At 46.2% G+C, this 23699-nt stretch overlaps 1 pseudogene; it reads right to left on the minus strand.

Moving 5' to 3' along the window:
- Positions 1 to 855: 855 nt before the first annotated feature.
- LOC150015618 (ferritin light chain-like) lies at positions 856 to 1619 on the minus strand (annotated as a pseudogene).
- Between the last annotated feature and the right edge of the window lie 22080 nt (positions 1620 to 23699).

The following is a 23699-nucleotide window of genomic DNA, read 5'->3' on the forward strand; positions in this document are numbered from 1 at the left end:
GAATCCACAGGCACACTCTGTGATTCCTATACCAGCTATAATGTGGAGATCTGTTATTATTTCTCCAATGACTCATGGAAACCCAACACCCTCTGGCCCCCTGCTATCCAGAGATCAGAGGCCTTAGGCAACCAATATCTGAAAAACCTCTAGACTTGAGTTACTAAGTCCTCATCTATTGCAGAACCAGTCTTCACTGGGGTCTCCATCCCCCAAGGCCAGCAAGTACACATTTGTGTTTCTTGTACTCAACATTCAGGATCTTCTAGCGCGGTAGATCACCTGCCAGCTCTCCTAGGCGACTTCATGATCAATAAAACACACCAGGAGCAACACGAGAATCACCTGGCCTCTCATCTGAACCTGCCATCAAAATTTACCTACCCTCTCCGGTTCACCATCCCTCCCCTACTAGAACTTGATAGTACTTCCAACCATACCTGTTGTTTTGAAAACCCCTCTCCCCTGCTATTCCTCTTTGGCATCTCCAATCCTTGCCCCCCTGTAAGTGTGCCAACTATCACCAGTGTCTAATTTTACTCTTAACCTACAAGGTCCTTTTATAGCAAATTTCTCAGTGCCTGACTCCATCCAGGGAATGACCTGGGCAGAGACTATCTCGGTCTGGGAAAAATAAATCCACACAATACCTTTAGGAGGTATCTGGAACATCTATGGGGCACTCAATATAGACACATCTCCGACAAATCTCAGACTTGCCTACCGCCTTCATCTTCAGGTATGCCTTCAACATTCTGGCATTTTCTTTTCTTTCTTTCTTTTTTCTTTTGCTGCAAAAAGCTTTATTGTTTACATTTGGTCCAATGCATGGGAGAGGGCTCCAAAGTGGTTAAGGGGGTGTCTAGTCGTTTCAGGGAGAGGCTCAGGCAAAAGGCAGACACCAGGGAAATGCAGAGGGGCCCCTTAAAGATCTCTGGGCTCCAAAGGCTTCCTTCCTAGTCGTGCTTGAGGGTGAGCCTTTTGAAGAGATACTCGCCCATCCCAGTCTGGGGGCCGGCCAGCCAGCGGATGTTAGGTGGTCGCCCATCTTCTTGATGATCTTTACCTCCTTATCCAGGAAATGGTTCTCTAGGAAGTCACAGAGATGAGGGTCTATACAGGCAGAACCCAGGGCATGAAGATCCTAAAGGGCCTGGTTCAGGTTCTTCTCCAAGGCCAAGGTGGCTGCCATGGCATACTGGGTTTTACCCCACTCATCTTGGGGTGGCTTCACCATGTCCTGGAAGAGAATGCGGCCACCGTGCTGGTTTTGCAGCTTTGAGAGACGCTCAATGCCCTCGTGCTTCTCCTCGGCAAATGCTCGGAAAAAAATGGCCCTTGCCCTGTAGAGCCACATGGTCTCGTTCAAAAAAGAAGCCCAGAGAGAGGTAGGTGTAGAAGGCCCACAGCTTCAGGTTGGCCAGGTGGTTGACGGAGGCCTCCATCTCGGTAGAATAATTCTGACGAACTTGGGAGGTCACGGTCATTCGGCAACGAAGATTTAAGGCCAAAAAAACGGTGTTGGCTGGTCTCAGAGGCTGAGGATCGCTGATGTGGTCCCAAAGATGGTGACTAAAAAAAGATGGAGGATACTTGGAAAGAAAGTGTGACCCTAGGTCCGTTCCATCCAAACCCTGTTGAAGCAAGAGACAGATCCCAGGACCACAGAGGGTATTATTGTCCTGGCATTTTCTTTCTGTGCGGATCACAAGCCTTCCTCTGTCTACCTACTAATTGGACAGGAATTTGCACAATTGCCTTTCTAGCCCCTCCGCTACAGGTGATGTCACCCGACTCGGAGATTCCTATTCCCCTTTCTTCGGCAATAAGGGTAAAGCAAGCTCCAGTACTAATTCTCTTCCTGGCAGCCCTTGGCATTACTACTGGAGTCGCAACAGAAGCAGCAGGGCTGGGAACATCCCTCAAATATCATCAGGAGTTATCCCTAGAGCTTGAACAGAGCCTAGAAGATACAGCACAGGCTGTTTCCAAACTAGAATATCAGGTAAACTCCCTAGCTAGACTCGTCCTTCAGAACAGAAGGGCTTCAGACCTCCTTACTGCCCATAAAGGGGGTACCTGTGCTTTTTTGGGGGAAGGCTGCTGTTTTTATGTCAACCAATCTGGAATAGCACAAGACATAGTTAAGAGGCTAACGGATTGACTGCCCAATTAAGGGATAATACAAGCAACTCATCAGATTCGTGGTTTAACTTAACTGTCCCTCTGAAGTCCATCCTTCTACCCCTCCTTGCACCTTTGCTAACACTACTTTTAGCTCTCATCCTAGGACCTTGCCTCCTGTGACTCCTTGTCAAGTTCATCAGAAGGATCGTAAATACAGCTACAGTGCAGAAGCCCACACCCACATGCTCCTGTCTACTTTTTGGTAGCAACCCCTGCCAGGACAAGAAACATCAGAGAATGTAGTCACAGAGGAAAATATCGTATCGGCAGCCGTCCGTCTCGAGAGATGATGGTGTAGCTTCTTAAGAGTCTATCTGCACCGCCGAGAATGGCTGTGCAGTCCGACTCGGGAGTGACACGGTATCTGTCTCCTCCCGTGTTGAATCGACATCTTGCGATGACGCTGGAGTGTCCTCTCCAGTGAAGCTGAAGCTACAGAGCCTGGGCAGGGTGATATGGAGGGTCTGCTGTTGCCCATGCAGCAGACCCCCCCTCTCTTCGCAGCTGAAGGGTCCAAGGGAAAGACGGAGTCGATACAGCTTGGCTTCAGGTGCGCCGCAGGAGTTGCCGGTGTTGACTACAACGTCAAACTGCCTTAGGGACTCCGGCTCCGGATTTTCTGTCGGGGTTTACTCCCTTAGCCTTTCCCCTGAAGAGGTATGCCGCAAGGCAGCGGAGGTTTTTTGGAATCAGAGTTTTCCTTCTCTGAGAGGAAAATATACACTCTAAATATACCTGCATCTCTGCAGGAAGTAGCCAGAATGACTGTAATGCCATTTCCCCCTTAAAACCCTCCATCCTTGTCACTGGACCTCAGCATCATTTTTTTTTTAAATATGTTTTATTGATTTTGCTGTTACAGTTGTCCCAATTTCTCTTCCCTCTGCTCCCCTCCACCCGGTGGCCCCCCCTCCCTCCAGTTGTCCCCCCCTTTTAGTCCATGTCCATTGGTTGTGCATATAGTTCTTCTCAATATCTTCCTGTCTATTCCATTCGCTCCTACTATGCTTCTTAATTCCTGTACCATTTCCCTCCCTCTCCCCCTTCCTCCTTCCTGCTGACCTCCCCTCAGTATGTTTCCCATACCTATAGTTCTTTTTCCACTCTCATTGCTTATTTAGTTTGCCTTTGTTTCAATTCCCTAGCTACTATCCCTGCTGCTACCACAAACAGCACCGTCTGACCTTTCTGTTCCAGTTCCAATTTCGCCCCTCCTACCTGTCTGACGAGCACCGCTGGTTTATAACTTCATACGTTGGGCTTCCATGTAGTTTTATTTTTTGGAATTTCTGGTTACCTTTTGTTTTGAGGTAGTTGTATTCCTTTCTAGTTGTAGAGGGAGACCGAGCGTGTCTGTCTAAGCCTCCATCTTGGCCGGAAGTCTCTCATTCTTTTTATTACAAACAAAAGACTAGAAATGTCAGAACACGGCGACAGCTGGATCGCCTGTTGGACTTTTGACATATGCAAATGAGACATATGCAAATTAACTCAGGTTCCAGCTTACCCCATAAGAAATGAAAATGGACTTTGCTCATTCCCAGAAGAAATGTTGATGGACCTAGCATGACACATTGACTGGGGAAAAGCAGGGAGATGTAAATAACCTGTTGAATGTGTTGCTGTATAAACTCACCCTAACCAAAATGTATGTCTGGAAAAGTGTGGAGATGGTTCCTGGAAGCACATAGATAGTAGGCAGTTGCTATAGGCCCTTCTGGGTGACTGGTAGTCTACGCTCCTCTTTCCTTCTACTTCACCTCCTCCTCCCTTCCCCTTTGCTCCAACAGGTCCCTCAAGGTGGACTGGGAGTTTCTTACTTACTTCTAATCCCTTTTTCTTTCCTTTCTTCAATAAACCTGGTGTAAAATCCTAGACTGTTCTCTGGGTGATTTCTCAGAGCAGAGGCAGCCTGACATTCCAGGCCAACAGGGCCTCAGAGGAAGCAGGCTTCAGCAGACTCCTGAGAGGAGTGTGGGTGCATCATTTGGGAACCACTTGATAATCCCAAGTGGGCATATTCTCTCTGGCCCATCATACCTCTCCATGTTAATAGGAATCTCCTCAGAGGCGAAAGCCTGGCTCACACGAGGTCAAGGCAGGCATTCATTGGCTACCCCCAGGTCTGTATCCTAGAGCTGCCCCTGTCACCAACCAAATGAAATCCTACTGGGCTTGGTGATCAGGCTGGATTATCAGGCAATCTCCGTCCTGCCTGTGGCTCTGTGCCTTCTTCTGGATGAGGAATGATGGTGCCTCCTGACCTTGGGGGCCACTGTGAAAAAGCAAGGGTACTGACACCTGGCCTGTGTCATGGAAAGGCCACACAGACTCCCTATTCGTTCCCTGCCCGTCCCCTTCTGTGGAGCCACATGACATCCTGTGGTGTCCCTAACACCGATTTTGAGTTCCAGATTAATGGAATCCCTTACAGCCAGTACCGGGCTTGGGCCTGAGCTGTTCAGAGCTTCTATTTTGGAACCAGGAAAGCCTGATTTAGATCTGTTAGTTCCTCACTGTGTGACCTCGAGCAAGGTGTTCAAATTCTCTAAGCCTGTTTCTTCACTTGTGAAATAGTGACTGCTGGTAGGAGTCTGGGAGGTAAGACACCTCACATGTCCGCCAGGAACTGGCACATGGGAGGTGCTCAGTGAACACAGCTTCCTTTCTGAAGCAGCTGGAGCTGTCCAGTGGGCTGCCTCTCAGCACAGGGCCACCAGGACAGGGAAGCAGCTGTGCCTCATCCCCACTTCGCCCCTGGAGCCTGTTGGGCAATGAAGGCACTGCCACTTCATTTCCAGAGGCAGCCCTCCCTGCGTGGGTGGTAGGAACTGGCTGGGACTGCCAGCGTACCCTCTCAGAACTGGTGAGGTAGGGTTAGGAAACCAAGCCCCTCCAGGACTCTTGTTGTCTACCCGGCTCCAAATCCCAGTAGCTGGACCAAGCCAGTCTAGCTTAGATGACTGGGTTGGCCCCCAGATACTGCCAAGACCAACCCATCCAGCCACCTCCACCCCCAACAATCCTGAGTTGGTCCAAGATAAAAAATGTGAGTCAGCAGGGCCATCGAAGACCCTTCAGCATGGCCCCTATTACATGTGGAAGCCCAGAGTAATCCTCCTCAGTCCTGATGTGCAGGCTGGTCACACCTGCCAGAGGAGAGTCCCCTATGGGTGGAGACTCGGACCCTCTTTTAGCCAACCTCTCCATCTGGCAGGTGGACTCTTTCCCCTATGTGCCCAGGCCTGTGTAGGCTGCTGAGGGAGCCAGAGGAAGAAGTGGACAGGGCTATGTCCTGAACCCTTGGTGGGTTAGGCCACCTCAGCCCCAGGCAAAGCATATGCAGGTGTGGGCCACAGTCAGGGCTGGAGGGACCGGCACAGGAGCACCCAGAGCCAGCCTCCCGGATGAGGCAGAAGAATGAGTGTGCTCAGAGAAGCAAAGATTCCATGGCTGGAGGAGTGCCAGGCATTCAGCATGTGGCGCCCCCTGCCTTTTGGAAGCAAAATGTATCAGCTCCATTTCACAGATGAGGCCACTGAGATTCAGAAGGGTGAGTGGCTTGAGGTCACACAGTTGGTGAGGCACAGGATCAGGCCATCTGAAGCACAACTGTAGCAAAATGACATATTGGGTACAAGCTGGGGAAGGGGTATGGTGGGAAATAGGACCATGGGAGGGGTACAAATGAGGCACGGGAGTATAGATTTGTCCTTCCCCCACCTTTCACACAAGGGTGGGGGACCAGGAAGTCTCGGGAAAGACTTTGGGGGATAGTAGGGCCCCCTTCAGGTGGTGATGGTTCTGAAAGACCTGTCCTTCATCCCTGTGGCTCTGCGAAGCTTTGAAAGAGAGGCCACCTCAGCATCTCCAATAGATTCTCTTTCTTTGATCATGTTTTTGTGACCTTTGTAAAAGGCAATTTAAATTCTAATTTTCCTGTGATTACCAGAGGAATTAATTAGAGGTAAGAGCAGTTAAATGTGCAGAGGAGGTGAGCCTGAGGCAGGAGGTGCAGAGAGGTATAGGCACCCCATGCCCCCAACATCTGCTTGGAGGCCTCTAGCCTCTCCACCTCAGTCTGAGGATGGAAGCTGTCAGGGTCCTTGGGCCACAGTGAGGGAGGAAGCTCTTTGGGGCTGAAGACAAGAGCTGAGTGAGTGCGCCCCCCAACCCCACAGACCACTACCTTCCTGGGCCTCTAGGCCCACACCCAGCCCAGACTGGAGGTCTCCTTGCCTAGGCAGCTGTCACCACCAGCACAGTAGCATCTCCAAGGAGCTGAGGCTGTCCCTCCCAGTCAGCAGTGTCCTCTGTGGTGAGCCCTGCCCTGCCTGGGTTTCTGGGATGAGACCCAGGAATGGGACTCCTGAAGAAAGAGCAGGCCTTGCCCTGCACTGGCACACCTGGCGCACCTGCACATGCACACACCTGGACACACACCCTCTGCAGAGCTCTCTGGGCGGTGGGACATGCTCACATTTGGTCCATTCATGATGAGGATTCTGGGGTACAGAGAGGTGAAGTAACTTGCCTAGGACCACACAGCCCCAGGACTTGAATTCCAGACAGTCTGGCTCTAGAGTCTGGAACTCTCAACCACCACACTGGACTTACCAAGGGAACAAGCTGTTTCATCTGTGTCCAGTAGACCAAGTTGAGCTGAGTGGGTCACAGTAGGCCAGGGAATAGCAGCACAGCAGGGCTGGAAACAACTCCATTCAAAGGCCACTCTGTCCTGAGGATCCAGAGAGCCTGAGGTAACAGGACAATTTATCAGGCCAATGAGGCCCCTGATGTCACAGTGGTAACAGCAAAGACCTTGCCACTGGCTCCTCCGGGGTGACTTAGAGTCCTTCAGCATCTTCAACTGTGTCACCAGAAAGTCCAGTAGTGAAACATAAGTCATGAGTCCCCCCCAAATCTGAGATTGTCTGAGCCTGCACATTGAAGGGGGTTGGATCATACCTTCATTGCCACAGGCCTACCCTTCCTGGTGCTACTGAGCTCCCCCTCTTTCACCCACCTCACAGAGAGCATGGGGAATGGGAACAAAAGAGAACAGCAACACTTGCTCCCTCACATGAACAAGGGTCTGTTCACAACATATAGTATAAGCAGGGTCTGGGCTCAGCGTGTGAGCAGGGTTGGGGTTTGGTCTATGACTAGAGTTGGATCACTCTGAAGTGTCTCAGCCTCAATCTTCACTTGTTTTTTTGTTTGTTTGTTAAGGCAGTCATGTGGTCTTGTTCCCAGATATCACTGGTAAATCAGGTTCCTAATGCCCTCAGTGGCTTGAATGCATTGCCTGCCATTGTCCCACAACCTCCTTGCTTGTCCTGCCTGTAGCAGTGCATTGAGGTTTCTTGCCTAACACCCTAGGCCCTGGACCTGCCTTCTGGGTCCCCATTGCCCACAGTTGTCCTATACATGTGCAGATAGAGACCACCCATTGTCCCCCATATAGGTCACTTTTCTCCTGGAAGATCAGCCCAGCCCCTCCCGATGTACTTCTCATCCAGGACCCTGGATAAACTTAGGACCTGGGGTCTATCACGTTTCCTCCTCTGGATGCCCCATTTCTCTTAGCAAACTGCAATCTCCATAAAACAGGCCAGTGGGATGACCCTCCCTTCCCCCACTCGTCACTTATTCCAGATTCTGCACAACTATTTTATTCCTTGTTGGCGGGGGCCCTGGTGCCATTGCCCAAAAAGAGAAATGGAGAGACAGCAAAGAGAAGTGTAGGAGATGTCCTGCAACCAACAGCCAAGAAGGGTCTCCAGGGAAGCCCTCTAACCCTGACTCAGAGTGGAACATTGTAGGGGACTGCTTTGTGTAGTTTCAGGAACTGTAGCCCAGCCATGAGCCAGGCCCTTAAAAGGGCTGAACTGGTTTTCCCTCAACTGGAAAACCGGGAAGGCATGATGCGAAGGCCACTCAGAGGGCTCCCATGGGAATTAGATTTAAAGAATGCATAATATGCTTTAAAGCTTACTCTGTTTTTCTTATCTCTTTGTTAACTATAAGCAGTGTGTAGTAGCATCAAACACCCTCAAAAATGTATGAAGCCTTGCACCTAGCGTCAGTATGGTGCCAGATGTCTAACAGACCCTGACCCAGAATGGTCACTGTGTTCCTTACATTGTTATCTGTAGTCAGTAATTGTTAGCTATAACCCAAATGTCTAAAGCTGATTGGTAATTTATGAATCTTGACCTTGTATCTCCTGAATACCCTCCTCAATAAAAGGGAATAGGAGGGAACATTCAGGGCTCTTCTCTTGAGAGATTTGCCACCTCTCCTCCTCCCAGACAAACGAGTGTCTGGGTAATTTTGTTCTCTCTCATTCGTTATCTTGAATCCTCTGCTGGACAGGGAGTTTCCACCAAGCTGGGGTGTTGGGAGCAGACCACCTCATCTGGTACCCAGAGACCTTCAGGAAAAGTGATGCCTGCATCGGTTGCAGGGCTACGAGCCATGATCGTGGACAGCCACACCAAAACGGAAGGGAATTTTGGCGCACCTCATCCTATAGTAAGGGACAGCGGCACCAGGCTCTTTCTGGTCAGGCAGCTGGTTGTGACTAAGATAAAGGAGGGAGGATAATTCCTCTTTCAGGCGCGATTTGCGACAGGGGTTTCGGTTTCGCTTTCGCCTCCTCTCGCCCACTAAGGACTGCTTTAGCTTCTATCATTCAGTAAATCACCACAATCTACAGGCACCAGTGAAGCACTTCAGAGTCAACAGGGTGCTAGCTGCCAGCCCCTCCCGCCTCGCGCCCTGGAAAGCCACAATGGCTCTCGCTGCCTCTGCTAGCTGACACAGGTCCGCCTACTCCTATAGAAAGCTGTCTTAAGGAGGCAGCTCAGGCAGGAGACTGGAAAGCCCTGCATGCTATGCGGGTCATCATCAGGCAGGGACAGGTTCCAGAGTTACAATCAGCATACTTTGACCCACTACACAAATTTCTTAATCATTTCTGCCTCTAAATCTGGCCAAAAGAAAATCAGTTGAAATTACTGGTCTGTTGTACTTCCTAAGTCAAATGTTTAGCAACCTAATTGGTCTTAAGTTTTAAAGGATTTATTATGTTTCTTGTGGAATGTTGGGTCAGAAGAATTATGTATGTTGCAAAAAGTCTGAGCAAGTCATAGATGGTCTGTACAAGTTGAAGGAGGATTGTATAGGGGGAAGGAAGGAAAAAAGAAGGAATTAAGAAAGTGAGGGGAAGGGAAGGAGAAAGAAGGAATTAAGATGAAAAACTGTGAAGGAGAAGGGTAAAAAGGAATAAAAGAAAGAGATACATGCCATGAAAGGAAGGACATTGGAGTAGGTAACTCAAGAAGGAAAATGAAGCTAGAAAAGAAATAAGAAGGAAAAGTAAGCATATAAGTCTTTGAAACATTATAAATTTTAGACCTAGAAACTGCAGTCCCAGGAACTGTGCCAAGCTTGCTATCTCCCTGACTCTTCTGTAGCCTCTGTGAAAGTTGTGAAGGTCATTTAATAATAAAACAGCCCACTTTTAAGCACACTAAAAGAATGCAGTAATCACCAAAAAATAAGATAGTTTCTCTTTTCTTATCCTCAGGCAGGGGGGGGGTGGGAGGGGGCATGGAGACACTATACTCCCAACTCCCTCCCATGGAATAGCTGCCGCTGTTTAACCTCTTAATTCTCCCCTGGTATTTTACAGAAATAGGCTTGTTTCTGCTTTACACGCAGTAAGTCCTGGGTTTGTAACAACATTTAAAATGCTCAATTTGTAGGCAAGAAGGATCTATCAAATTGCCATTGTTATGTTAATTAACCATTTTGCACAAGTTTACTCATTGCAGGTTTGTCTATCCACCTGACAAGCCCCTACCCCCATTCTGGCCAGGGAACCAAGTCTTATTGAAGACCTGAAAGACATAGGTCCTATTGCAAATGCAAATTGACCAAAAAATCCTGGCCCGGCTCTCTGCCACGAAGTCTGCTATGTTATGGCTAGAAAATTGACAAAATGCTCTGATCACCCAACAACAATTTACCTGCAATCCCAAATTCTTGAGACTATGTGTCACCCCATTAAAATAGAACTCTAGTCAGCATTCCTGGGCCGACATACAACATCATCTATAGCGAGCCTTTGCCACCAACCTGAAAGGTCAGCTTATGGACATTAAGCAGCTCACTGAACAAAAGGTGTTTCAAACCCTAAGTGATAATCTTCAATGGCTTAACCCAAAAAATTGGTTTCAGGGACTAAATTTACATATATGGATAATAGGAGCAACTGGATGCTTATTAATCATCATTATACTTTATGTCCTCCGATGTGCCTATGAACTGTTTTCCCATAATCGTATTCGAAAAAAGCAAGTAGCAAGCTTTATAGGACTTTCTACTATAAGTTTCTTAAATAACAAAAAAGGGAGAGATGTAGGAGACCCCTTTGTGTGGTTTCAGGAACTGTAGCTCAGTCGCAAGCCAGGCCCTTAAGAGACCTAGGCCTGTAGAACTTGACTTGAAAACCAGGAAAGCCAGAGATAGGCATAACTTGAAGGCCACTCAGAGTTCCCATGAAAATCAGATTTAAAGAGCACTTAATAGGCTTTAAAGCTTGCTCTGTTTTTCTTATCTCTTAGTTAAGAGTATGTATCAGGCTGCTTTTGCTCTGAGAAATCATTCAGAACAGTCTAAGATTTTATACTAGATATGTTGAAGGAAAAGAAAAAAGGGGGTTGGAAAAAAGAGAAAACTCCCTGACTATCTTGAAGCCCCATAGAACTCTCTTGCTCTGCATTTGCAGGCTCAGGCTCCACCCCTTTCTGATCATACATTTCAGTTAGGGTGAGTCTACCCATCAACACATTCAACAGGTTATTTACATCTCCCCTCTTTCTCCAGTCAATATGTTGTGTCAGGTCCATCAACATTTCTTCTGGGAATGAGCACAGTCCATTTTTATTTCTTATGGGAGAAACTGGGACCAGGTTAATTTGCATACAGTTCATTTGCTGATGCCAAAAGTCCAGGCGGGCGGTCCAACTGCCGCCATGTTTTGACAATGAAAAAATGAAAAGTGTAGGCAGCCCAGATACCCCAAAGGAGCTGGGCTTGAGGGAGGAGCCTTTGGGATGAGACTAGCCACCATGCATGGAGCTTGTACAGCTGCAATAGAAGCCGTGGTAGAAGCTGCACTCCCTCCCGCAGGTCGCGCTGACTGGACCGCTATATTCTGACAGTGTGTAGCATCAAATGCCCAGAAAAATGTATTAAGTCATGCACCTAGTGTCAGTATGGTGCCAGGATGTCTAACCGGCCCTGACCCAGAATGGTCACTGTGTCCCTTACATTGTTATCTACAGTCAGTAATTGTTAACTGTAACCCAAGCGTCTAAAGCTGATTAGTAATTTATGAATCCTGACCTTGTATCTCCCAAATACACTCCTCAATAAAGGGACTAGGAGGGAACATTCGGGGTTGTTCTCCTCTTGAGAGATTCGCCACCTCTCCCCCTCCCAGACAAAAGGCAGTGTCCGGGTTACTTCACTGGTTTTCATCCACGATCTCGAAACCTCTGCTGGACAGGGAGTTTCCACTGGGCTGGGGCGATGGGGGCAGACTGCCGCAGAGCATGTCCCAGGCTCATCTTGGGGTGCTTGCATCTGTCCCCGTAGGGCCCACTGCCCTTAAAGTGACTGCCTGTTTCCTCTAGCTCAGCAGTTCTCGACCTGTGGGTCGTGACCCCTTTGGGGGTCGAATGACCCTTTCACAGGGGTCGCCTAAGACCATCGGAAAACACATATATAATTACATATTGTTTTTGTGATTAATCACTATGCTTTAGTTATGGTTGGGGGTTACCACAACATGAGGAACTGTATTAAAGGGTCATGGCATTAGGAAGGTTGAGAACCACTGCCTAGCTCCTTTGTAGGCTAGGCTTTCCACCTCATGGGAAACATGATGAATGGGTGACAGAGAGAAAGTCAGTTCACTCTCCCACCTCTTATACCTGGTGGGCCAGCTGCCTCCACTCCCAGGGGTGTCCTTGAGCCTGGACTGAGAAGCAGAGCAGCCATCCATGGATCCCACTATGAGTGTCCAGGAGTTCCTCTAGGATATAATATCCCTTTCCTATACCTGTTACCCTGGCTGGTTTGGCTCAGTGGATTGAGCGTCGGCCTGCGAACTAAGTGTCGCTGGTTCGATCTTCCAGTCAGGGCACATCAGAGAAGGAAAACTCTGATTCCAAAAAACCTCCGCTGCCTTGCGGCATACCTCTTCAGGGGAAAGGCTAAGGGAGTAAACCCCGACAGAAAATCCGGAGCCGGAGTCCCTAAGGCGGTTTGACGTTGTAGTCAACACCGGCCACTCCTGCGGCGCACCTGAAGCCAAGCTGTATTGACTCCGTCTTTCCCTTGGATCCTTCAGCTGCGAAGAGAGGGGGCGTCTGCTGCATGGGCAACAGCAGACCCTCCATATCACCCTGCCCAGGCTCTGTAGCTTCAGCTTCACTGGAGAGGACACTCCAGCGTCATCGCAAGATGTCGATTCAACACGGGAGGAGACAGATACCGTGTCACTCCCGAGTCGGACTGCACAGCCATTCTCGGCGGTGCAGATAGACTCTTAAGAAGCTACACCATCGTCTCTTGAGACGGACGGCTGCCGACGACGACCTGTTTCTCTAGGCTCTGAGACTGGTGAGGTTCTTTACCCACCAGTCTGGTTCTCCCCACCATGTGGAACAGTGAGGAAGAACTTTAGGCACCAGTCTGAGGGGTAGAACATGGAAGACTTAGGCTCTGGGACTTTGAGGGTCTCTCTTTCCTGGAGGTGGGAGGCCAGTGGATATTACACACACACATGCACAAGCACAAAACAGTGAGATGATATGGAAATGGGCCTGGTAGGGGTCTGAGGCAGGGTAGATATAGCCCTTGGTTAGGGAGAGCACCAGGACAGAGCATGCTAGAAACCCCACCTAGATGGGGCTGTGGCCCCATCCTGAGCCAATGCTAATCCCAGGAACTAAGGCTAAGGAGGTGCAGAGCTAGGCAGATGCTGAGAGAAGGGAGGTGGGGAAGGTGCAGAAGAGAGAGCCAGAGGAAAAATATGTGTGGGAGAGAGATTGATAAGTGTAGCAGCCCTGGGCAGTTGTGAGGAGGAGGGGCTGCTCTTGGCCCAGAGTGTGTTCTGAGGATGCAGGTCCCTCCCTCTTACAGAGAGACAGATAGATGTCTCTTTGATGGTAATAATAAAGGATGTTGTGCATCAAGGGAAGGGGAGTCGGGAAGGGAGAGCCAGTGTCTCCTCCCTGTGGCCACCCAGAGAGTGGGAGAGACCATCACAAGTGTCACATCCTCCCTTTTCAGTGAACTTTGAATCCATGACCACCACTGAAGTCTTCATCTGCCAAGGGAACAGGCAGATGCCCTGGGGTATGGGTCAGATCAGGGGTGGACCATTGGCCATTTCCTGGCACCTGCAGGCTAGTGGAGTCACCATTTGTCTGCTGAGTGCTGCAGGGGTGGGGCTCTATGCCCACTGACCACTTCACACCTACTGGCAGCCACCTTGATTAGGTGTGTCACCTAAGGGTGCCAAAGTGTGCGCATACACATTTGTTAGTTGAGGGTACATATGTGTTGTGCGTAGGATCTGCCCCTCCAGCCCCAGTAACCTTCTCACTCCAGCAAGAGCTAGGCATGCTTCCCTTCCAGTCTCCCACCCTTGGCTCACAATTTTCCTGCCTGGCCTGCCTTCTGAACAATCACAGGCCATAGGATGCCTGAGTAAGAATTAGCAAAATGTCCCCTTCCTCCACATGCTCTTATGCTGTCAGATAACTGTCAAACTAAATATACATATCTATGATGAACTGGAGCTGTGAAGGGAGGACCTTGAACACACTCCCTACCCCTCATCTAGGTGGCCCAAATCCACAGTGTTCTTCCACAAAGTCCTTTTTAATCACCTTTCTCTGGGCCCTCCACAGCCTCTGTTGTGAAGTGACCAGCTCTTGGTGAGAGCAGCAATAGCCCCGGTGTCTTGTCTAAAAGCCAGGTTGCAGAGCTTGTGGTACCAGCCTCAGAACCAGGTGGAAATATCTTTAAAAGGTTCTTGATGTAGTTGGAATAGCTCTGAAAGCCACAGAGCCCCTATGGCCCTTTTAATCCAGGCTCTTGGAAAAAGCCCCTTTCATATAGAACCCAACCTTCCCCAGCTACACCCATTCCACCATCATGTGGGTGACAGCAAGTCACCAGAAAGGGAATAACCTTCTTCTGCCCAGGCAAGACCACAACGGCTTCAGGTAATTTCTGGGAGTTCCTGGGCTGTCCCACCTGCACTCACAATTCTCTTACATTTTCTTGACACCACAGCCTGCAGAGCTCCTGATGGGATGCCTCATGGCACCCTTCTTCCCACACCCGTCATGGGAAGGCAGATTCTGTGCCCATGACCTCTCTCCTCTTGTCCTCACAGCTGTCCTTACTCCCCCTTCCTGGTGCCAGTGTGCTGCTGGCAGGTCCATGGGGATCTGCAGACCCCTGGCTCCAATCTGCTGTGCTCCTGGCGCACCTGCCATTGTGCTATCAACCTATTCCCCAGGTATCCATGAGGCCAGGAGCTGTTCCAAAGACCCCTGGCTGCTCTCCCACTTCCTCCTAGAAACTGATGCTTGCAAACCACAGCATCCACACCTGATTGCCAGATACGTCTGGCCTTTCTGGAGTCAGACACCCTGGGATATAAATTCAGCAGAGGAGCCCCCGCATATCCAAAGAATGTCCATATCACCTTCCACTTGGGCTCAGGCACCATCAGCAATCTGATGGAAAAACTCAGCTAGCCCCAGTAAACTTGGCTCTGACCCCTTGGGAAGGAAAGTGGGAAATAAAACAGAAGTGAAGGAGACACAGAAAAATAAATTTCCCAATCTATATTCTGGTGGTGACATCCCAGCAGCTGCTACTGTCACAGAAAATGAAAGTTCTGCCTTTTTTTTTTCTCTCTTCCTAAATGATCTTGATGTTTTATTCCACCTCCCAACCCCACCCTTCAAACTATTCTCCGCTAATGGCAGGATAATTTTAAAAATTATTCCTTATAACTTGTGAGTGAGAGACCAAGACAGGAGCCCAAAAGAGGGAGGAAGGAGAGGAAGAAAAGGTTATTATAAATGTGTCAGCCTTGTTTATGGCCCTTTATCAGCAAGAGAGAGAGGTGAGGGAGACCACCATCCATACATACTTTTTTTAAACTTTTTTTTACATTTACTTATTTGTTTGTTTGTTTGTTTATTCCTAGAGAAGGGGAAAGGAGAGAGTGACAGAAACATCACTGTGTGGTTGCCTCTCACTTGCGCCCCCAACTGGGGACATGATGTGCAACCTAGTTATGTGCCATGACTGGGAATCGAACCAGCGACACTTGGTTCACAGGCTGACTCTCAATCGACTGAGCCACACCAGCCAGGGTTTTTTCGTTTGTTTTTTAAAATATATTTTATTGACTATATTGTTACAATAGTTCCAACAGCAGTACATTCTTTAAAGCAGACTGCCAGCTTGGTTTGGGAGTGTAAATAATTTTATTTTCATCTGCATTTAGGTACTTTGGAATATATACCCACCAGCCATTGTGAGGAGCCCACCATGCTTGCTAGGAAGAAGCAGAGTGGGGGTGGCATGCCTTCGGCCCTTTTGATGGGACTGTGCTTGACAATTAGGGCTTTAAAAGCAGCATTTGCTGATAAAGTCTTCCTTCCCAAGGAGCAGAGAGATAACAAAGCCAGCCTTGGTGATTGCCTAACCACCTGGCTGGTTGGCAGAGGCGAAGCTAACAAGTGGGATTTGGGAAGATGGCTGGCACCCAGACTCTTCCTAGATAAGGCCAGCAAGGGCATAGGCTACTCTGGGTTAGTGCCCCAACCTCCCTGTACATCTGGACATCATATATGCAACCCGAGTTTGAGACTGTTGCCTCAGACCCTCAGGTTCAGGTTTCATTTATGCTTCTATTCACTGGTCAACATTTACTAAGCACTTACTGTGTGCAAGAATCATAAGGATTCAAAGACAGAGGACCTGAGAGATCATCTCACCTGACTGGTACTTTGATTTCTTCTCCTTGGGTGCCTCCTGAGAGTAGTCTTTCATGACTACTCTAGTGGTAGCCCATTGCATTCAGGCTTGAAACGGGCTGTTCTAAGGCAGTGTGGTACAATGGTTAAGAGCACACACTCCACAGTTGAGCCAGGGCTGTGAGATCTTGGGAAAATAACTCCCAATGGCTGAGCCTACATTTCTTCTTCTGTAAAATGTGGATAATAGCGGTGCTAATATCATTGGGCTTCTAGACAAGTTGTTGGTGGTGAAGGTAAACATGGTACTCGGGATCTCTCACAACCACATCAAAATTACAACTAAATTCAAGAACAACCATCATTCAGAAATGCTTCAAACCTAACTGAATGGAAGTCCTAAGGATATAAAGGAGAAACCATGTTGAGACTGGTAGCTGGGGTGAAGATGAAGAATAAGCTGATCCTTCATCCATGTGTGATTCTTAAAAATTGGGAGAGATATTTCAGCTGTGGAGGTCCACCCTGTGGAGCGAGGGGTCCCAATCCCACACCAGAACCCCCAGCCCAGGGTTCCATCCCAGGAAGAGAAGTCCCCATAACTTCTGGCTGAAAAAGCTGATGAGGATTGTGACTGAGTGAGACAGAGGGCCACCTGGAGTCCTAGGCAGTTCCTTTTAAAGGGCCTGCACACAGACTTACTCAGACTCACTCATTCTGAGCTCCAGTGCTGAGCAGTGGCTTGAAAGGCACCGGGGACATAAAGAAAGGAACTGAAGTGTCTGGCATCAGGGTGAGAGCTGGAGGGACAATTTTCTTCCAGAGAGAGGTGCTAGTGGAAGCCATTGTTCATTTTCTGAGCTCTTCCTCCTCAGAGTCAACATGTAGGTGCCATATCTGAGTCTCTATCAACCTGGTTTACAATGTTAACCCCACCCTAGTGACTCCCTGAAACCCCGACCCACCAAACTTGTGGACCCACCCAAGCTGTTTCTAGTGGCTTTTCCATACAAATGGCCTGTCTTGGCTCACTCTTCAGACTTTCCTAAAATCTTTCCAACCAGCATAGCTGGCCTCTGTGTGCACCGTACCTCTTCCTAAGTGGCTCCAGGCCCAGTAATAGCAGCAGCCAGCCTTGGTTTGTAGCTTGGCCTCTCCTGGGGACCTCCAAGTCCAGCACAAATAGCAGGCATCTGCAGACTGAGTTGGCCCCAGGCAGAACACAGGCAGCAGCTGACCTTGGTCTGCATTCCCCCAGAAGACCCCAGAGCCAGCGCACCCAGTGAAGAGCTTCAGACCACATAGAAGCACCACCCAACCACTTCCACAAACAACACACTCAATGGACAGACTCAATGGACACCAGAGCCCCACTGAATTATGTCCTGATTCATGGAGTAGGCCCCTGCACAGCTGATCATCCACAGTGGTCATTGGTTGGTGGTCATAGGCAGCCAATTTACCTGAGGGTAAATCTCTTCCATTAACATGCCAATAGCAATCAAGGCTCAACTACAACAGAAGGTGTACACAGCCCACACAGTGTGGGAGTGCTGCAATTGGAATACCCAGCTTGGGTGAAAGGGAGGCTATACCCTTGGACCCTACAAGACACCTATTACATTAGGTCACACTACCAAGGCCAGGGGACATAATAGCTTTACTTAATACATAGAAACAAACACAGGGAGGCTGCAAAAATGAGGGGACAAAGAAGTATGTTCCAAATGAAAGAAGAGAGCAAACTCCAAAAAAAAGAGAACTAAATAGAATGGAGACAAACAGAGTTCAAAACACTGGTTATAAGGGTGTCCAATGAACTTAGGGGAAGAGTAGATGAACTTATTGAGAACCTCAGCAGCATAAAAAAGGACATGGAAATCATTAAAAATAACCTGCCAAAATGAAAGCTACACTAACTGAAATGAAGAATAATTTACAGGGAATCAACAGTAGAGAAGATTAAGCTGAGAATCAAATCAGAAATTTGGAATATAAGGAGGCAAAAGACACAGAATTAGAACACCAAAAAGAAAAAAAATAATCCAAAACATTTGCATGATGGGGGTGCTGGGAGAAGTGAGAGAGCAAAAAATTGAAAACCTATCTGAAAAAATAATGACAGAATACTGCCCCAACTTGGTGAAAGAAATAGACATACAAATCCAGGAAGTGCAGAGAGTCCAAAACAAGATGAACCCAAAGAGACCCACACCAAGACACACTTAATTAAAATTCCAAGAGTTAAAGGCAAAAAAGGAATCTTAAAAGCAGCAAGAGAAAAGCAGTTAGTTACCTAGAAAGGTGCTCCCATAAGACAGTCAGCTGATTTCTCACACAAAGGATTGTAAAGAAATAATTCAAAGTAATAAAGAGCAAGACCTACAACCAAGAATACTCTATCCAGCAAAGCTATCATTTAAAATTCAAGGACAGATAAAGAAAAACGAAAAGCCACAGGTTTTTTTGTGTGTGTGTGTCTGTGCTAGCCTGAAAGAAACAGCTGGAGAAAAAGAGCTCTTAAGCAGATTACATACAAAAATATTTTAGCACCCCCTTACCCTGGGCTCAAGCAGAGGGAGGGCAGAGAGGACTAGAGACACTTGAGGAGAATTTGGGGTGGTGGCTTCGAGAAGATAACTGAGGGAGCAGCCGACTGGGTCCCAGTTCTGACTCATTTCCCATACTGCAGGCAGACCATTCCCCTCTAAGTGGGGAAGCAAAAGCCCCACCTACAAGAATTAATCTGCCTCACCCTCTGTGCTTAAGCCTGACGGCTGATCACAGATTGAATAAATTAACAACTAAAGGAGACAGACAAAGGCAGTAGAGCTCTGATAGTCTCCAACAGGCTGCCTAGGCCCAGAATGGTATATGATCTGATGCTACTAGGGGAAGATCCAGGAAGTGCAGATCAATCTAAGAAGCAGCAACAAACAAGAAGAGTCACAAAAATGGGGAGACAGAGAAACAACCCCCCATTGAAAGGACAGGAGGAATCCCCAGAAAGAGTGCTAAATGAAATAGAGGGAAGCAAACTATCAGACATGGAATTCAAAACATGGATTACAGGGAAGCTCAATGAGCTCAGCAAGCTCAAAGAAATCTACAAAGAACTCCAGGGAAACTACAAGGAACTTACTGAGAACTACATCAGCATGAAAAAGGACATAGAAACTATCAATAAGAGCCAGGAGGAAATAAAGGATACAATTTCTGAATTGAAGAACACAGTAGAAGGAATTAAAATCAGGCTAGAGGAAGGAGAAGATCAGATCAGTGAGCTGGAAGACAACGTAGAAAAAAATTTCCAGACAGTGCAACAAAATGAAAAAAGATCACAAAAGAATGAAGAGGTTTTAAGAGAGCTGCAGGACAACATGAAACGTAACAATATCAATATCATAGGAATACCAGAAAGAGGAGAAGAGGAGCAAGGGATAGAAAACCTGTTCAAAAAACTAATGACAGAACACTTCCCTAACTTGATGCGAAAAAAAGTCACGCAAGTCCTGGAAGCACAGAGGGTCCCAAGGAAGATGAACCCCAACAGGCCTACTTCAAGACACATCATAATTACAACGGCAACATTCAAAGACAAAGAGAAAATCCTAAAAACGACAAGAGAGAAACAGCTAATAACATACAAGGAAGCTCCAATGAGGCTATCATCAGATTTCTCAACAGAAACACTACAAGCCAGAAGAGAATGGCAAAAAATATTCCAAGCAATGAAAAAAAAAGGCCTACAACCAAAAATACTCTACCCAGCAAGGTTCTCGTTCAAAATAGAAGGTGAAATAAGGAGTTTCCAAGATAAAAGAAGGCTAAAAGAATACATCTCCACCAAACCGGCATTGCAAGAGATGCTAAAGGGTCTGCTTTAAGAAGATGAAGAAACAGAGAGAGACAGAGAGGAACACAAGTACAAAGGGGGGAAATGACAATGAATAAGTACCTGTTGATAATAACCTTAAATGTAAATGGATTAAATGCACCAATCAAAAGACATAGGGTAGCTGAATGGATTAGAAAGCATGACCCACATATATGCTGTCTACAAGAGACCCACCTTGGAACAAAGATCTACACAGACTGAAAGTGAAGAAATAAAATATATATATATATTTCAAGCAAATGGACATGAAAAAAAGCTGGGGTAGCAATACTTATATCAGACCAAACAGATTTCACAGCAAAGGCCATAATAAGAGACAAAGAAGGACATTTCCTAATACTTAAGGGGAAAAATCCATCAAGAAGATATAACCCTTGTAAACATATATGCACTCAACATAGGAGCACTCAAATATGTAAGGAAAATTTTGAAAGACTTCAGGAAGGATATAGACAGCAACATACTCATAGTAGGGGACCTTAACACCCCATTGTCAACAATGGACAGATCTTCGAAGCAAAGGAACACCAAGGATATTCAGGCATTGAACAAGACTCTAGATCAAATGGACTTAGTCGATATATATAGAGCTTTTTACCCCAAAGAAGCAAAATATACATTCTTTTCAAGTGCACATGGAACATTTTCAAAGATAGACCACATGGTAGGACACAAAACAAGCCTCAACTAATTCAAGAAAACTGAAATTATATCAAGCATCTTCACAGATCACAATGCTTTGAAACTGGAAATCAACCTCAAGGAAAAAACTCAAAAACATTGAAACTCATGGAGAATGAATAACATGCTATTAACTAATGAATAGGTTAACAATGACATCAAGGAAGAAATCAAAAAGTTTCTGGAAACAAATGATAATGAACACACAACAGCCCAAAACCTATGGGATACAGAGAGAGCAGTCCTGAGAGGAAAGTTCATAACAATACAGGCCTACCTGAAAAGGATAGAAGAATCTCTAATAAAAAATTTAACCCTACAGCTACAAGAACTAGAGGTATAACAACAAAGCCCAGAGTGAGTAGGAAGAAGGAAATCATCAAGATCACAGTAGAATTAAATGACACAAAGACTACAAAAAACATTCAAATGATCAATAAAACCAGGAGCTGGTTCTTTGAAAAGATAAACAAAATCAACAAGACTTTATTTAACCAGGCTCACCAAGAAAAAAAAAGAGAGAAGACCCAAATAAATAAAATCAGAGACAAAAGAGGAGAAATCACATGATACCATAGTAATACAAAGGATTGTAAGAAATTACTACAAACAACTGTATCACAAGAAATTTGACAACTTAGATGAAATGGAGAAATTTCTGAAAACATATAATCTTCCAAAACCGAATCAAGAAGAAACAAAAAGCCTGAACAGATCAGTAACAAAGAGTGAAATTGAAACAGCAATCAAAAATCTCCCAGCACACAAAAGCCCTGGACCAGATGGCTTCACAGGTGAATTTTACAAAACATTTAGGAAAGAACTAACTCCTATCCTTCTCAAGCTATTCCAGAAAATTCAAGAAGAGGGAAAACTCCCAAACTCTTTCTATGAAGCCATTATTACACTAATTCCAAAACTAGGTCAAGGCACAAAAAAGAAAGAAAACTACAGGCCAATATCACTGATGAACATAGACGCTGAAATCCTCAACAAAATATTGGAAAACCAGATTCAGCAACACATTAGAAAGATCATATACCACGATCAAGTGGGATTCATCTCAGAAATGCAAGGACGGCTTAATATTCACAAATCAGTAAACATAATACACCACATAAACAAAATGAAAGACAATAACCACATGATCATATCAATAGATGCTGAAAAAGCATTTGATAAAGTACAACATTCATTTATGATAAAAACACTCAGCAAAATGGGAATAGAGGGAGCATACCTCAACACAATAAAGGCCATATATGAGAAACCTGAAGCCAACATCATACTCAATGGGCAAAAGCTGAAAACATTCCCCCTGAGGTTAGGAACAAGACAAGAATGTTTACTCTCCCCACTCCTATTCAACATAGTCTTGGAAGTTTTAACCACAGAAATCAGACAAGAAAGAGAAATGAAAGGCATCCAAATTGGAAAAGAGGAAGTAAAACTGTCATAATTTGCAGAAGACATGATAGTGTACATAGAGAACCCTATAGAATCCACAAAAGAACTACTCAACCTAATAAGTGACTTTGGCAAAATAACAGGGTACAAAGTTAATATTCAGAAATCAAAGGCATTTCTGTACACCAACAATAAAATTTCAGAGATAGAAACTAGAAAAGAAATCCCATTTACTATAGCAACAAGAAAAATAAAGTACCTAAGAATAAACCTAACCAGGGAGGTAAAAGACCTGTACTCAGAAAACTACATAACACTGAAGAAAGAAATTAAGGAAGATACAAATAAATGGAAGCATATACCATGTTCATGGATGGAAAGAATCAACATCATTAAAATGTCCATACTACTCAAAGCAATTTACAGATTCAATGCAATCCCTATTAAAATACCAATGACATATTTCACAGACCTAGAACAAATACTTCAAACATTTATATGGAACCAAAAAAGAGCCCGAATAGCCAGAGCAATCTTGAGGAAGAAGAACGCAGTAGGAGGAATCACAATACCTGATACCAAACTATACTACAGGGCCATGGTAATCAAAACAGTCTGGTACTGGCATAAGAACAGACATATAGATCAATGGAAAGGAACAGAGAGCCCAGAAATAAACCCAGGTCTATATGGTCAACTAATATTTGACAAAGGGGGAAGGAACATAAAATGGAGTGAAAAGAGCATCTTCAACACGTGGTGTTGGGAGTGTGGGAGCACCAAATATTCCCTGTAAAAAGTTTCAAAGGTCTGCTAAATATGTAAATATGTAGGGGCTTCAAATGTTCTTTGTAAGAAGTAGCAAGGACTTGCTAAAAAGCCTTGAAGAAAGGAATGTAGAAAGAAGGGTTGTAGCAATTGGTGATTTACAAGCTAAAAGCACCTCAGCCCCTATCACCTTCCATTTTCTTGTGTCTTGTTTATACAAGCTAAAAGCAACTCAGCTTCTGTCACCTTCCATTTGCTTGTGTCTTGTTTGTAACATTTGTGAAAGTTATACTTTACAGAATATCTAGCCCTTTGAAAATAAATTGCTTCACAAAGAATTTTTCCCTGGCTGGAAAGCTATGCTGCCCCGGAGATAACCTTATAGCCTTGCGAATTTCTGTTCCTGTTACTGCCAAGACATTCCTGCAGTCCTGCTCAGACCCCTCTTCCTAAGGCTGTTTCCCGCCAAGGAAGAAACAAAGGGGGCCTCACCAGTATATAACCCAGTGTTTAGACTCCATTGAGAGTCGGAGTGTGTTAGAGAACAGCTCAGGGTCTGCCCGACTTGCCGGCCATCATTAAAATCCTTTGTTTACTTTATATGCTGCTTCAGAGTGTTCAATCTCGCCTATGTAGCCGTAACAGGAGAACTGGACAGGGACATGAAAAAAAAA

The sequence above is a fragment of the Furipterus horrens genome, unplaced genomic scaffold, assembly GCF_987537825.1.
Source record: "Furipterus horrens unplaced genomic scaffold, mFurHor1.1.pri manual_scaffold_3, whole genome shotgun sequence".
Lineage (NCBI taxonomy): Eukaryota > Metazoa > Chordata > Mammalia > Chiroptera > Furipteridae > Furipterus > Furipterus horrens.